The following is a 16,456-nucleotide window of genomic DNA, read 5'->3' as shown; positions in this document are numbered from 1 at the left end:
AAATGTCATTTCTATGAAAATTGATCTATAGATTCAATGCTTTCCCAATCAAAATACCCACAGGCTTTTTTGTAGAAATTGATAAGCTGATTACAAAATTTATGTGAAGTTGTACACCTGAAACTAACATAATATTGTAAATCAACTATACTTAAATAAAGAATATAATAAAAGTTAGGTGAAATGACAAGGCTGTAGAATACTTAAAACACTTGGAAAGGTAGAACAAAGTTGGAGAACTTATGCTACCTGACTTTAAGACATCTTGCAAAGCTGTAGTAACCAAGACAGCGTGGTACTGGTGTCAAGGAAGATAAATAGGTCTATGCAACAAAATAGAAAGGCCAGAAATAGACCTACACGCATATGGTCCACTGATTTTTGACAAAGGTACAAAGGTAATTAAGCATAGAAAGACAGTCTTTCCATAAAAGCTGCTGAAACACTTTTATAATCACATGCAAAAAAGTGAACCTCAATCCATAACTCACACCATATACTAAAAAATAACTCAGTATGGATTATACATCTAAATGTAAAACATAAAATTATAAAACTGCAAGAGGTTATTTATTCGCTGAACCATTTAAGTTACAGATACAAATCATGACAATCCAACCCTAAGTACTTCAGCAGGTATCAGAGAAATTAGGTGATTATTCTATGGGTTGGCCAAAAGTTCATGCAGGTTTTCTACATTAAAGAAAAACCCGAACGACCTTTTTGGCCAACCCAATATCTTTCCATGTTGTTATCACACCAATAAAATTAACCCTGACACAATAATATTATCTAATATACAGCCCATATTTAAGTTTCCTTAATTGACCTAATAATGTCTTTTTCTTGCTGTTTTTTTTCAATCTAGGAAATCTAGGGTTTCAAATCAAGTCTTATGCACTGTATTTAGTTTTCATTTAGTTTTCATCTCCTATGATCTGAAAGAGTCCCCCTCCCCCAAGTCTTTAAAAATTTTTATGGCATTGACCTTTTTCAACAATCCATGCCAGTATCTTGAAGGATATTCAACAATCCGGATTTGACTGACTGGTTCCTCAAGTTTGTATACAGGTTGGATATTTTTGGCATGTATCCTACATAGGTGATATACACTTCCCATTATAGCATGGTAGATATACCTAATGTCATTTGTCCCATTGGGGATGATAAGTTTAATCATTCAGTTAAGAGGTATTTGCTGAATTTCTTCACTGTAAAGATATCTTTTTCCCTTTGTAATTCATAAGCAATCTGTGATGTAATATTTTGAGTTGTATGGATACTCTGCTCTCCAATAACAGTTTACCACTGGTGATCTTTTTTTGTCTATTTTTAAAATTGAGATATAACTGACATACAACATTATATTAGTTTCTGAGGTACAAAACAATGATTTGATGTATGTATATATAATGAAATGATCCTCACAATAAGTCTAGTTAACATCCACCATTGATGAGCTTCGCCTGATTCAATTATTGCACTGATGGTTGCAAAATGATAAATTTGTACTTTTATCATCCCTTCTACATAACTTTCCTCCCACTTCCTGCCTTGCTTTTTTGTAGTATCACTATGGACATTGGCTTTTTAAAAATTCAGTGTGTTACATTATTATATTAATGTGTTGTATGTTATTCTTTGGGATGCTCAAATTGTCTCAACTGTGGCCATTAGCAGTCCCTTCAAGACCTCGTCTGTGTCCATCAGACATGTAATTTTTAGTCTTTGAGCACTCCCTTGATTTCTGGTACTATATATTCTGGGGTTATCTTATGCTTTCCCTGCTCCAAACCTAGACCTGACCATCTGCCCAAGAAGCCTTGTTGTTTTTTGATGAATGGTATTTAGAAACTAAGACCTAATTTCTAGGTGTGCTAGACACAGAGTTCATAACGGTGTCCTCCAATTTCAGGGTTCTTTCTTATCTTTCTTCACTGCATATTTCGAGTTCCCAAGTATCTCTACACATTTTTTTTCTTGCTCTGTCCTACAATACAAATAAAATTATTTCAGTACTCCAATACCAATGCTAACAACAAACTTACTAAGTTCCAGATTTTGTTACAGATCTTTTGATCTTTAGACTGCATCCCATTCAGGTTACTGTGTTCAAAAGTTACCTTAATTCTTTTTAGCTGCATGGTTATGTTTATCAACTTGATAAACAGTTAGGTTTATTTTTTTCTGATGGTATTCAATTTTAGGGTTAACTTCTTTCAAGCTTTTCTTTTTTTATTAATTTTTATTGGAGTACAGTTGTTTTACAATGTTGTATTAGCCTCCACTGCCCGACAAAATGAATCAGCCACACACATACAGATGTCCCCTCCATTTTGGACTTCCCTCCTACTTAGGTTAGTACAGTGCATTAGGTAGAGTTCCCTGTGCTATACAGTATGCTCCCATCAGTTGTCTATTTTATACATAGTATCAATAATGTATAGGTGTCAATCCCAGTCTCTCAATTCCTCCCACCCCTCCCCCTTTACCCCCTTGGTATCCATATATCTATTCTCTACATTTGTGTCTCTATTTCTGCCTTGCAAATAAGACTTTCAATCTTTTCAAATTAATTTATTTTTGCATTTGTAAAACACCTATGTAATTCAAAAATTCAAACTACATGAAATATATACTCAGGGATATCTCACTCCCCATCCCTATCTTACTGAGCTCATTACCTATCCCTTACCCTATATCAAGTACCACTGCCATTTTTAAAAATCTTTCCTCTGTGTCTATTTTGTGCAAAAATAAGCAAATACACATATTTTTATTTCTCCTTTCTTCTAACACAAAACGCAATATACTACATATACTCAGATACACCTTGATTTTTTTGTTCGTTTCACTTAAGAGTATATCCTGGAAATCACTTCATACCAGTTCACAGAGGTCTTCCTCACTGTCCTTTATGGCTGCATCATACTCCATTGTATGGATATACCATACCTTACCCGTCTCTTGTGGAAGGAAATTATGACGTTTCCATTTTTTTTTGCTATCATAAATATTATCACAATGAATAATTTTAATTATATATTGTTTCTTTTTTTGTGGCAGTATATCTCCAGAGTATACATCCAAGAGTGTATTAGTTTGCTAGGGCTGCCATAAAAAAATACTACAGACTAGGTAGCTTAAACAACAGAAATTAATTTTTTCACAGTTCTGGAGGATAGAAATCCAACATCAAGATTTCCATGAGCTTGGTTTCTTCTGAGGCCTCTCTCCTTGGTTTGCAGATAGCCACTTTCTTGCTGTGTGTTCACATGGTTTTTCCTCTTTCTGTTTGTTGTCTGTGTCCTAATCTCCTCTTCTTAAAAAGATACTAGTTGTATCGGATTGGGGTGCACCTATAGAACTTCATTTTGCCTTAATTACCTCTTTAAAGGTCTTTTCTGCAAATACAGTCACATTCTGAAGTACTGGGGGTAAGAACGTTAATATATGAATTTGGGAGGGGACACTATTTGGCCCAAAATCAAGACTAAATGCTAGGTACTGTTAAATTCCACTTCATTGGTTTATACAATTTTGTACTACCACCAGCAATCAAGCACTTATTTTTAAATTTCTTAAAATACAGCTGAAAGAACTATTGCTTAGCAGTAGCCACACTAAAAATTTTTCCTTTCATACTGAAGGTTATAATTTTATTCTAGCTATTCTAGCTCTCCTTGCCTAGGAAAATCAAGTTTGAGTTCTACAAATTCCACGTTATTTTCTTATTTACCAATTGCATATGAGATACTTGACGTTGTAGAAACATCTTTGGTAGCAGACCAGATTGGACTTTAAATTGTTATGATTCAGATATTTTACCCTGAATCTGGATACTGTTTTACAAAGAAATCTTGCCCTGAAAAAAAAAAAAAAAAAACTCTTCTACTACAGTAATGATTCTGAGAGTGGGTCATGTGGATTTTCTAAACTAAAGAAAATTTGTAAAGCTGGGGATAGATCCAAGTTTTCCAGTCTATGTGAGGAAAAGAGGAACTGAGCAAACTCTATTCCCAAAAAAACTTAAAATGAGAAGCATAGATTGTATTGTCCTTAGACTTGTCCTTTGCATTATAGGTGTAGCTTGTAAAAATAAGCCCTCATTCCAGGGATTATGACCTCATGGGAAGATAGTAACATTTCGAGAGATTTACAGCTATCTCTGGGCTCCTACATCTTGATACCACAGAGTTACGACCTCTAGTTCTCACAGGTGAGTAGCCTATAAGGTGTATTCCCTTCCCCTCCATCAGCCTGCTCGTATCAAACAGAACTCTGCCTCTGACTGCTCCCTCCCATGGTCTTCTTTTGAGAATGGTCTCATATTCTGGGCTTTACTTTACAAGTGAAATTTTATCGCCAAACAGTTACAACCAAGTGTTCTGAATCTTTAATCTTTTTTAATTACAAAAGAAAACATCATCACTGTATCAAATTTACATAGTACAGATGTCTATGAAAGCAAAAAGTAAAGGTCCTTTCTTGAATCCCAGATGTAACCTATGATAGTGTTTATATATTGTTATTTCTAAAAACAAATTTCTAGTAATGAGAGCAGGTGGGAAACGCACTCTCATGCACTGTTACTGTGTGTACATATAGGTTAACGTCTTTGGAGATAAATGAGGAGATAGTTTTCAAGATGCAAATACACATAATCTCAGAATTCACTTTTGGAAATTAACCCTGTAGAAATTAGATTTATTTTGTCATGTGTACAAATACTTATTTACAAAAGTGTTCACTGAAGTAATGTTTGCAATGGAAATGACCTAAAAGCAATCCAAAATGTCTACCAAAAAGAGATCATATAAACAAATAACGATACTCTCATTTAATGGAATACTATGAAGCATATCATTTTCTTTAAAACTGAGTTATAAACGTTTACTGATACGTTAAGATGCTCATGACACAATAAGGGAAAAAATGAAGTTGTAGAGCTTGTAAGGAAGAAAAGCATGAGGGTTTTGTGACATCTTTGTCATATGCACAGAATACTTCCAGAAGGATGCATAACAAATAACTAACAGTTCTTCTTTGGGCAGCAGGATTCAGGATCTGGGACAGGATATTGGAGAAGAGAATTTTTACTTCTTGTTTTGTATTTTCCTTACAATTTGAATTATTTTTGTTTACCATGTGCATGCATTCCTTTTTAAATTGAAAAAAAAAGATATTTTCAAGAAGCCATTTCCATGTTCTTGTGCATGACTCTTACCCACAGTTCTCTGTTAAGTAGATCATGATGCATTTGTTTCTCACTGTTTCCTGAAAGTTTTCTTTTTCTACATCTTTCCTTTTCAGTAGCCATTCTACATAATGGAAGAAAATGGCTGAGTTTTGTCTAAATTATAGTAGGACTGGAAGGGAAAAGAAAAGCAAGTTGGGCTTTGTCTCATGTAATTTTTTTGTGTTATAATAAAACATCTAAACTCCCAGGCAACACACCAAGATAAGCTTACGCAAAAAGTAAAAAAGAGCGAGAAATCTGAGGTGGAGAGCTTGGGATGGAGACGCACAGAATGTCTGCCTCCCCGACCATGATTCTAACATTCCTAATTGTTTGTTATATGTTTACTTGGAGACCTGGAAATAGTTTTCTCATACCAAAAATTACATTACAATTGTAAAATGTGCTTAGTTATTTTGTTATTGGAGAAGATTTGACGATTATTTGAGAAAGATTAAGAATTACTAGAACTCACTAGAATAAGGCTTTATGAAATAATATCTGACCATCTTGGACCTATAAAATTTTTTACAGCCATACAGAAAGATAAATATTGGTTAACCCGCACACTAGCCAAGGTGAAAATCGGACAGCACTGGACACAGGACCATCAGCATCTTATTCTGAGAACTCACAGCTGTATTTCAGAGCTGAAACATATGACGGTTGGCCATGTCATTCCACAGTACTGACATCTTCTAAAAGTACTGGATGGCATATGTAAATTAAAATAAAATGAATATTTAATTTCATTTTTAGAATATTTAAAAGTATTTTGCAATTCCCCTGGAGAACTGCAGGCTCTCTGGACTGTTGCAAAGCCAGGGCTAGCAATCCCTGCCAGGGAAGACAACTGGCGCCAGCTGCTTCTGAGAAGTCAGGGATGGTATGAAATGGCACCAAGACGTGTCACTGTCACTTGCTTGATTTGTATTTAAAAAAACGAACCAAGCAGTTGACCTCTCCAAGTAGGTACCTGAACAGTGTTATTGTTCAAAGATTTCTTGAAAGCCTGCATTGCCAATTCAGTGAAACCATGCCTAAGCGCTTCCCCCACCATCCCTGACCAATTCTAGCAATGGAAAACCATCTGCATCCTGGCTAAGCCCAGAACAATTGAATTCTCTGTGCAAAAAGTAACCATTCCTTCCACCATTCCTGTGTCCCATCCAAACACTGATGTCTGCTTCAGTCTGCAAGGGACTGAGGGCATAGGCAGTTTCTGCTTTAGTTGTGTGAAAACATAAACTAACATCTGCAACTCACTTTAGAGTTTTCAAAGCATTTTCCCCTCATATATCCTATGTTTCTTCTTTACACACAGCCAAAAGTTAGAGGGCAATTAAAATATAATTTTTATTGTGTACGTAACCTACATTCCCTCCTCAGCCTCTCAAATCAGGTTGAAAATGTCACTGGTGAATATTAATTTGAGAATTGTGGGAACATTTTTGTTTTCTTAGAAATAATAAATTAAAATTGAAAATGATTTTTCAGCCTTCCAAAATGAGAGTTTGACTTCAGATGTTTCAAAATTTGCCCAAACTAGCACCTACACTGTTTTATAGTATTCAGTGCAATTAAGCAATTATTTATTGAACACTCCCTGTGTGCAGGGCATGTGCCATACAACCTCAGGCAAGACTGGTGGATGCTCTAGAAGGATCTTAGGAGTCCCTAGGAGAACACAGACAGTCATGGGATTGGGGTAGGGTATGAGAGACTCTATAAAATATGGGCACACATGGTGCTGAAGGGAGCACCAGGAAGGGTGCTAACTCCATCTTGGGAGAAAAACATGTCTCGTGTGGCTTTACAATAGATAGCCACCACATCTTCACAGTATGTTAAGGAGAAAACATACTGTTTGGATTATGGAAAGTGGTGTGAAAGCATCTTGTTTGGGGAAAGCAAATGAAAACATGCATATTTCCCCCTTGGCTTTGTCCACGTTCATCATGTTTTCTTCCAAGTCCCTCCCTTATCTCACCATGAGCTGTGACTCCTCTTGAGCTGTACAGGGTGCTGGCTCTAAACAGATTCATGGGAAAGGGCCTGAAAATGCCTGTGTCATGCCAGGGCATGGGAGGCAGTGAGTGAAGGGACCAGGCAGGGAGAGCAGGACAGTGGGGAGAAGGCATTCACAAAACAGCTGGCTCTGGTTAGCAAAACACCCGATGCCAGGGATAGGCAAACCTTGATAAGGAAGCAACTACTCAACTGAGATGTTACTTTTGGGATTCTCTACTCACCAACCCTCCACTGCAACGCTGTCCTCCAGGGAGGGTTAGATTCCCCACTCTGGGCCTCCACCGAAACCCTGCTTCCCTCCCTGGTGACATTTGCTTGAGGTGGGGCAATCTGATTCTCTGTTCACTTGTCACCCCTATAAAACAGTAAGTGTGTGTAGTTCAAGACTTTTCTTTTATCTCCAGTATCTACCACAGTGTATGGCTCAGAGTATCTCTCAGAAAATATTCTTTTCTATCTTTTAAATTAAAAAAACACTAGAAATCCCCAAAGTAAAATTCCATGGCTTAAAAAACACTACATAGAGATGTAAAAGTTACCCTTTCATACCCTTCCTTTTTCTTCTGCTAAAACAGATCTATCAATATATATAGTAAATATTGGTTGAGTGAATTAATAAATGAGTGAATAAATAAATCTAAGAGTTGAAGAGGCTGAGGGAAGGAATGTCAGAAGTTAAGCCAACAATCTGAAGGATCTCCCCATCTCAAGATCCCTAACTTCATCACATCTGCAAAGTCCCTTTTGCCATATGTTTCTGGGCTATAGGATGTAGACATCTCTGGAGCCCATTATTCTGTCTACCATAGAGTCTGTGGAACAGAGAGACAGAAGATCTAAGTCTTACTAAGTCCAGACTCTCCTTCTAAGGAGAACTTTGACCTCATTCACTTTCTTTCTTTGGATCTTAGTTTCCTGATCCACAAACTGGAGAAATTCATTTAGCAAGTATGTTATTAGTCATGCACTTTCTAAATTTTAGATACAGAATAAAACAGACAAAAGTCCCTGCTTTATGATGCTTACATTCTAGAGAATGAGAAAGTAAATTAAGTAAAATATGTTAGATGGTGATAAGCATTGAGGGCTGGTGAGGAGACCAGAGTGTCCAGAGCAGAGCAAGGTAAAAGGAAGGCAATAGGCAAAGAAGTCAGAAAGGGAGGCTGGGATGGAGAATACAGATCATCTGGGCCTTATAGGTCTTGGTAAGGACTTGGGAAGCCACTGGAGGGTTTGAGCAGAGGAGTGACCATGATTTACAATAACACACTTTTTTTTTTTTTTTTTTTTGCGGTTTGCGGACCTCTCACTATTGTGGCCTCTCCCGTTGCGGAGCACAGGCTCCGGACGGGATGCGCAGGCTCAGCGGCCATGGCTCACGGGCCCAGCCACTCCGTGGCATGTGGGATCCTCCTGGACTGGGGCACGAACCCGTGTCCCCTGCATCGGCAGGTGGACTCTCAACCACTGTGCCACCAGGGAAGCCCAATACCACACATTTTAATGGGTTGCTCTGGCTGCTGGTTGAGAATAAACTGAAGGGGACAAGAACAGATGCAGGGAGACGTGTTAATACCTTATTCCCCTATCTTCACTCCTCTGTACACCTTTCTATTTGCATATCCATGCTTCCTTCACGCGTGTAGTTATCTCTCTTAAGAGCATCCTGCTCCTCTTTCCAATTTGAAATTCCATTCACCAGTCAGCTCAGTGCTCCTCTCAGAGTTGTCAGGGCACTTGGGGAACTTGGTATCTTTGGGTGAGGAAAGTGGGGCAAATACCCTTCGGAAGCCTGTCCAAGGTCATCCAAATAGTAAATAGTGGATCCAGGACTGTCCCTAAAGTGTGATTTGTAGGAAATTAAAAGATCTTCTTGCTATAAAGACACCTTCCCTGTAACAGTTTGTGTTTGCAGTTTCCCTCATTAAATTGTGATCTGGAAGAGCACAGATAGTATCTTATTCGGCTTTGTGTACTTAGTGCTTAGCGTGGTGGCTGGCACGGGATAGATACCCAGTAAGTTTTTGCCAGATGAGTAAATAACAGAATGTCAAGCCCTGAAGAGTGTGTGTTATTAGCATCATGTTGTCAAACTTCACCCCACCGCCTCCTGGTGTTGAGTGTCAGACAAACGGAAATGTCTAAGAATCTATGAGATGTAGGCTGAGCGTTCTAGGAAAAGAGACATTATTTAACAAACAGAGCTGCAACAGGATTGGAGAGGGATCCTCCTAACCCAGAAAAGATCAGAGCCAGAGACCCCCTTCTTTAGCTTCCCTCGATTCCCTAGTGGTTCTAAGACAAGAGGGATAAAATAAGTTCTAAAGGGGTGTTATTCTTTGAGGAGGAACCACAGTCCTATTTTGTGTGACCTGTGCCCTAGGCATGTGGATTTTGTTTTTATTTAGGTGACTACAGTGACAATAGAATTGACAGGTGTAGCCAGGGCTGGTGTGGGAGCTGTGCATGTCGACCAGAAGGGATGTCCCAAGAAGTGCATCCTTGATCTGTCAGGGGCTTTGTGGACTCATAATGAGTGTGATCTGGTTGCCATTTTTTAGAAATTGGGGGACCTGAGTTTACACTACCATGTCCATGCTCTAGAATGGCACCTATACTATTGTATTTTAGCAAGTTTATAAGAAATCTTCCCTGCAATACTCAAGCTTCTCCATGGTGGAATCCATGTCTTTATCCTCCATGGTTCCCCAGTACCTTAGACAGTCTCAGGTTAACAGCTGGTGGTCAATAAGTGTGGGAAGAAGGTAGGAAGGAAGGGTGGGAGAGAGGCAGGTTAAAATGCTGGCTTTCCAAGTCCTCTGTCTCTGAGGTTTCAGAGTGGGAACTAAGAAACTAGAGCCAAGAAAAGAAGGCGGTACATGTGATAACATAGAAGCATCATCGCATGGTACCTGTAGTGACACAAAGATTACATTTTTAGTCCTTCAGTTTCATGGGCATGCAGTAAGCATACGTTAAATGATTTTTGAATGAGTGAATAGTATGAATCAATAAAAGCAATAGCACATTTGCTGGACAACCTTTACAGTTAAATGATCTCCCATCTCCTCCAGTTCTTACTCTGCCTCTAGGTTCTCTCCCTGGCACCAGCTTCCAAACGCCATCTCCCCCTGCTCCAATGCATGTGATAATAACAGAAGACTCATTTTTCCACCTTTGTTTTGGATTTATTATCTAATGATTTTCTCACTGACAACACTCTTCAAGTTAGTCACAGTTTGGTTCGATTCCTCCAACACGCTATTCAAGACACAGTTTCTGGATCTTTCACAGATTTATAATGAAATGATTAAGGAGTCACTGAGGTCCCAGTGGGACCATCTGTCAAAATGTGAAGATAGTTCAGCCTATCAGCCTGTAGATGTATTTCCAAAGCACTGGGAGATCTTTGGGTTAAACATGTAACACCTGCTTGAGTGTAAGCTTATATAGTTAAGGGCAGGAAGGAACCTTGAACATCATCTGCTTCAACCACCTCCATTTTTTCAGATAAAAAGCAACCTGAGAGGTTAAGGACTTTTCAGTGTCACTTTGCAAGTTATGGCAGAGCTGGGAATAAAGTTCAGTACACCCACTGCCTCTTGGGACACAATCTCTTCTCACACAATCTCTCCTCTCTTGCTTCCGGTTGCTTCAACCCTCCTGATGGAAGTTTATCCTCTGAGATGCAAAACCGATATGGACAAATCCTTAAAAAGAAATGCCGGCAAACAGAGAACTTGATGATAAATAGGGAGATGATGCAAGCACAAGGACTGAATCCAGAAATAAATCATATCTTCACATAGTGTTTACTGAAGTTGCATTTTGAATAATTTCCATAGAAATTATTTTACCCACCACAGGAATGTTACTCCCTCCCACAGGGATTTGACCAAACAGAAAGAAAGGCAGAAGGGAAGAAGAGCAGTAATTTAGATTTATATATAAAACATTAGCTGGAACCTAAGTAATAAGCCTCAACTAATCAGAATATTTTATGCATTCTGCCTGTTAATGGAAAAAGCAAACCACAAGAAAGCAAGCATATATCAGAGATTTAAAAAATGCTTCTAGGGCTTATTTTAGGCTTTACATTTTTTTCCTAATTCCCTGCACTATCTTTGAAATATCCCACTGCACACCTCCCTCCTTCTCCTCACGTGTTCATTTGTTCATTTAATCTATCTGCCAATATTTATTGAGCCCTTTTCTGATGTCGCAAGTACTCTGCTAAGTTAGAGATGAAAACATGGTTTTTCATCAAGTTTAATGCCTGCTTAAAAGTTTTCCTAAAAAAAAAAAAGTTATCCTAAGAAGACTGGGAGTTTTTTCACGTTTTTTACAGTTATATTTCTAGTTCTATAAATGGATAGTTCTGTACTGAATATCACCATTTGGCCGTCCAGATGCACTGTGTACCATTTTGCAACCTGTCGTGTACTTCTTGGAGAGCAGAGGTAAGGACTGACCTTTATGGAGCAGATAAATCATGTTCCTTTGCCCTGGAGTTCAGCAAATGTGAGGAACCAACAGGTCAGAAGATCAGAGTGTGGGAGGAGAGACAGGCAGGGCTATTCCCATTCCCCACACCTGCCAAGCTGTGGATGGACAGTGGCTACATTCCTCTCCTAAAGATCACAGCATCTGTTAGGTAACCCTCCCTAAAACTCTTGGATTAGCAACTGTCCTATAAATCATTGTGACTGACAATTACAAAATAATGAGTATATTTCTGAGAAACAACAAAAAGCAGTGTAGTTGGGAGCTAAGCAAACTGCTACCTAAAGTAGCTACAGAGGATGAAAACAGGTCAAGATACACTTCCCACCTACCCTTTGTCTTTTTTTTTTTTTTTTTTTTTTTTTTTGTGGTACGCGGGCCTCTCACTGTTGTGGCGTCTCCTGTTGCAGAGCACAGGCTCCGGACGCACAGGCTCAGCGGCCATGGCTCACGGGCCTAGCCGCTCCGCGGCATGTGGGATCTTCCTGGACTGGGGCACGAACCCGTGTCCCCTGCATCAGCAGGCGGACTCTCAACCACTGCGCCACCAGGGAAGCCCCCACCTACCCTTTGAAAAGTGATCTTCGAAAAGCCACTTCATATTCACAGTTGGGTGAGAAAAGGTTCATATTCTCTGTTTTTCATAAACCTAACCCTGCCATGCCAGGATGACAAGTAGGTCCAATTTTATTCGGTTGAGAGTAGCTGCCTGGGGCACAGTCTTGAAAAACTTGTGAGGCCTGTTCTCAACATCTGTATGTCAGTATCTGCCAGGGACATGGGTCAGGGCATATGCTTGAAATATGGATCCTGACTCTAATACCCATCTCTGTACTTCTAAATGAGTCTGATTTGGGACAGTTAGATTCTGGGACAAAAACTAGTTTCTAGAATCACAAGAGTTACAATTTATGTCATTTAGCCCTCCTACTTTTTACTCATTTTATACAAGGAAAAGAGACACATGAAGATTAAACGGTTCACTGAGATCAGTAATGGAACCACCATACAAATTTTCTCCAAATTCATGCTCGGTTCTACTTATTAAGGACAAAAAGTAAAAAAAAAAAAAAAAAAAATCGCTGATTGCAACTGTCAGTTGAGTTTTGGAAAGTCCAACAGAATCTAACTGGTTAGAGATGGGATTTGACAGAGACAGTGAGGGTAACACCCTCCCTGTTTTTAGAGAGATTAAGGTATCTTTTGGTGTTGTTTTTAGAAAGATCAAGACCTAAGGATTATGTCTGACTTTCAGTGGTCACAGCTAGGATCCTAGAATCACACCAGACAGGTACAGAGTGGGCAGGAATCTGATGTAGTTTGATTACATAGACAAAATAGAAAAGAGCTTATCTAAAGACACTCCAGGAAGCTTTTTGGAGACCTTGCTATAGTTCTGTTTGTAAAACATAAATCCAGAAGAGGGGAGCCTACTCACCCTAGTTTTGAAGTAGCTGAAAGCAAAGGGTGGTAATTTAAAAATAGCATGAGTGTGCAGATAACATATGGATCTTGTCTTTAGGGCCATACCACCTGGAAAAGATATGGCATGCAAAGAGAGATAACAAAGTAAGATGTTCCTTCAAAACTTTAATTTGCTCATTGCTAAGCTCCATTTCCTCCATGGAACATTATGTCCTAAGACTGTGGGTAGACAGTGGGGATGGGGAACATTGAAAAAAATCTCTTACATTACTCCAAAATTATGCTTTCCATTCTAGATCCATACTTAAATAAGGCAGCAATTCTCTGTCTTCTTTGAAGATCTGTATTCTAATGTTGGAAAGCAGTTTGAAAAAGAGTATGGAGAGAAAACATGAAAAATGAACAGGAATCCCAGGGCCTGCAACACCCCCATATAATCAGTCTTCTTCCTGGTATTGCACACGACGGATTCTACAAGTAATGGAGTCAGTTGTCTGAAGATCAATGACTGTAAATTATTCACTTATGTCTGCTCTGGCTCTCCCCATCCTCACCACCTTCTCCCAACCCTGATCAAAATGTCTTCATTGTTATGGAGTCGGAAAGAGGCCTTAAGGTAAGAAGGTGAATCTAGAAAAGACTATGGCATTGGCCCTTAATTTTAAGAAAAAGGTACTGCGAGAAAAATTCTACTTTGCTATCCACATCACCCAGCCTCTCCCTTGATTTTACTTTTTTACCTTCCAGGAAAAAAGTGATAGTAATGCCACCCTTCAAGCACCTAAGTAGCCTTCCCAAAGACCAGATAAGCCTCCTGATTACCACCCTCATACAAAGAAGATGCTACAATTTGCACTTCCCCAAAAATTACTAGGGAAAAACAGCATCTTTTAATGTTAGGGGTGGAGAAATGAGAGCATCAACCCTTTAAAACTCAGCCATTTAGTTGCTCTGACTTTGAAGCATGACAAGGATGTGCCCTTAGGTGAAACTGTTCCTTGCTTGGACCAGCCCCAGCCTCAGCTCCTTCAGCGTTACAGTGGTGTCACTTAAAGTAGAGCACTCATCTGGAGGTCAAAGTTCTTCCCATTCCTGCTCTTATTTGTTGTGTGAGTTTTCATTAGGTACTTAATATCTCTGGACCAGTTTCAACAAATATAAAATGAGGAGTAGGACTAGAATTCAGCCAAAGGTGTAAAAGAACAATCTCCAAATCATTATTATTGTTTCCCATGTACTTTAGTGACTCTTGGAAACTATTTCACTCTAAGGGAGACTCTGCCTCAGTTTGATTTAGGTCACAATGAGTCCAGCATAAGACAGTATGGCCAGAGAACTGTGGTTGTACCCCAGATGATGAAGCAAAAGGTTTGCCTTCATTGTGGAATCTCTCCCTCTGTATTTGAAAAACATATTCAATATAAATGAAAGGTCAGAGGTGAATGGATTGTGCTTCAAGTAAGTTTTGAACATAGATGCCATCTAGTCTTTGCATTCTGCAAAATTCTTCTTTAAGTGAATAAATGTGTAGGGTAACTCTCCATTCCCTTGATCAGCATCTAATACCAACCTGACACTTAGAATTAAATTAGAGAAACAAAATTGGATACTTTGAGACTGGAGGGCTGATTATACTACCACAGCTAAGAGTGGATTTAAACTCTTTCCTTATCCCATTTAAATCTAACTAGATATAAACTCTCCATTACTGAGGAACAGAGGTGTGTCTGCAGAGGTGGAGGTTCCCCTTGATGTTCTTGGTCAAGGAAACCTAATCCTTTCTTCTGGCACACATGGTTGCAATAGAAAGCGTTCCCAACTGCCAGTCTGGTTTTAATCTATTGTTTCAAGTAAGATGGGATTTTCAGGGAATGTTAAGGAAAGAGCAAAATTACTAGCACTTACTATAAAATAAAACTGTTGATGAGAAATCAAATTTTAAACAAGTGTTCAAAATTCTAAGCATGAACATATGTAGACATACAGTGCATGCTACAAGTATACGAAAATAAAAGGTTTTAATTGTAAGTATATCTAAAGTCTGCTTTCAATACAACATTTATATCTCATTTTACTAAAGCTCTTTGGCTAACCAAATGATTGCCATGGTAAAACACTGCCAATAAATACAGTGGTGCTTCATTTAAACAACACTGTTGGACAATGAAATATTCCATAAGTGAACTTCCCATGTAATCAAACTAACCCTGCATTATACAAACCTTTAAAATGTTAACCATTTTATATGGAAACTTCTCAAAAGTTACAAATTTTTTCTTTAAAAGGTACACTGAAGAACATCTTTTCCTGAAGATTCAGGATTAATATTTACAATACTCATTAAAATATGCTGAATATACTGCACTTCTTAGAAGACCAGAAGATGGTGAGCTTAGATGATGGTGAGCTTTTTTGTGATACTTTTGCCAACACCAAAAGGTTTCAGACCGCCATTGTAAAAAAGTGCAAAAGCAGACAAAACTAGCTTGCTTTTAATACGTCTAGTGTCTTTTCTGCTGTCAGCTGTCCCTTCTGGCTAAAAGCATACCAACCTGTCAATTAATCGCTTACTTTGTCAAAATAAAATTTAGATTTAAAAGATGTGCCTACTTTGTGCAAGGTACTATACTAGGTGCTAGGGAAATGTTAAGAAACGCAAAAGAAATCATCATGCTGGCTGAGTGACACTCAAGAGTCACCAGGTCACCACTGTGGTGGGAAACACAATTTATTCTAAGTTTGAAAATAACTTTTTGTTTTTGAAGTACAGTTGATTTACAATGGTGTGCTAGTTCCAGGTGTACAGCAAAGTGATTCAGTGTTATACATACACCCTTATATATACACATTTTCAGATTTTTTCCCTTATAGGTTATTAAAAAAATATTGAGTATAGTTCCCTGTGCTATACAGTAGGTCCCTGTGAAAATAACTTACTTTTAAAAATATGGATATTGAAGTGATTACACACAGCTGTCCTGATATACCTCCTTCAATGGGAATGTCTTGGAAATATCTCCCATGAAAATATTATCAGTCATGTATGTCTTCGGAGTCTTCGGAGATAAAAACTAAACTTACTGCTTGAGGAAATAAAGTGGGCAGGCCCTGTGACAGCTTTCTGCCGAAACCCTCATATCATTGCTAGGCTTTATCTTATAATCCAGGTGGCTGAGGATGTCAGAAGTCTAATCTTGCTAATTCCTAGGGTCATCAAATCTAATTAATATATCTGTAAAAAACTGTACTTTAATGCTT

General features: G+C 38.5%; 1 protein-coding gene across 1 annotated transcript in view; it reads right to left on the bottom strand.

Moving 5' to 3' along the window:
• HAO2 (hydroxyacid oxidase 2) overlaps positions 1-16,456 on the bottom strand; it is a 222,316-nt gene that overhangs the window by 204,582 nt on the left and 1,278 nt on the right. The gene's annotated exons all lie outside the window — the stretch shown is intronic.

Source organism: Mesoplodon densirostris, chromosome 2, assembly GCF_025265405.1.
Source record: "Mesoplodon densirostris isolate mMesDen1 chromosome 2, mMesDen1 primary haplotype, whole genome shotgun sequence".
In the NCBI taxonomy this organism is placed as follows: Eukaryota; Metazoa; Chordata; class Mammalia; order Artiodactyla; family Ziphiidae; genus Mesoplodon; species Mesoplodon densirostris.
Note: the sequence above shows the minus strand (reverse complement) of the source record. Positions and strands in the feature narration are given on the sequence as shown.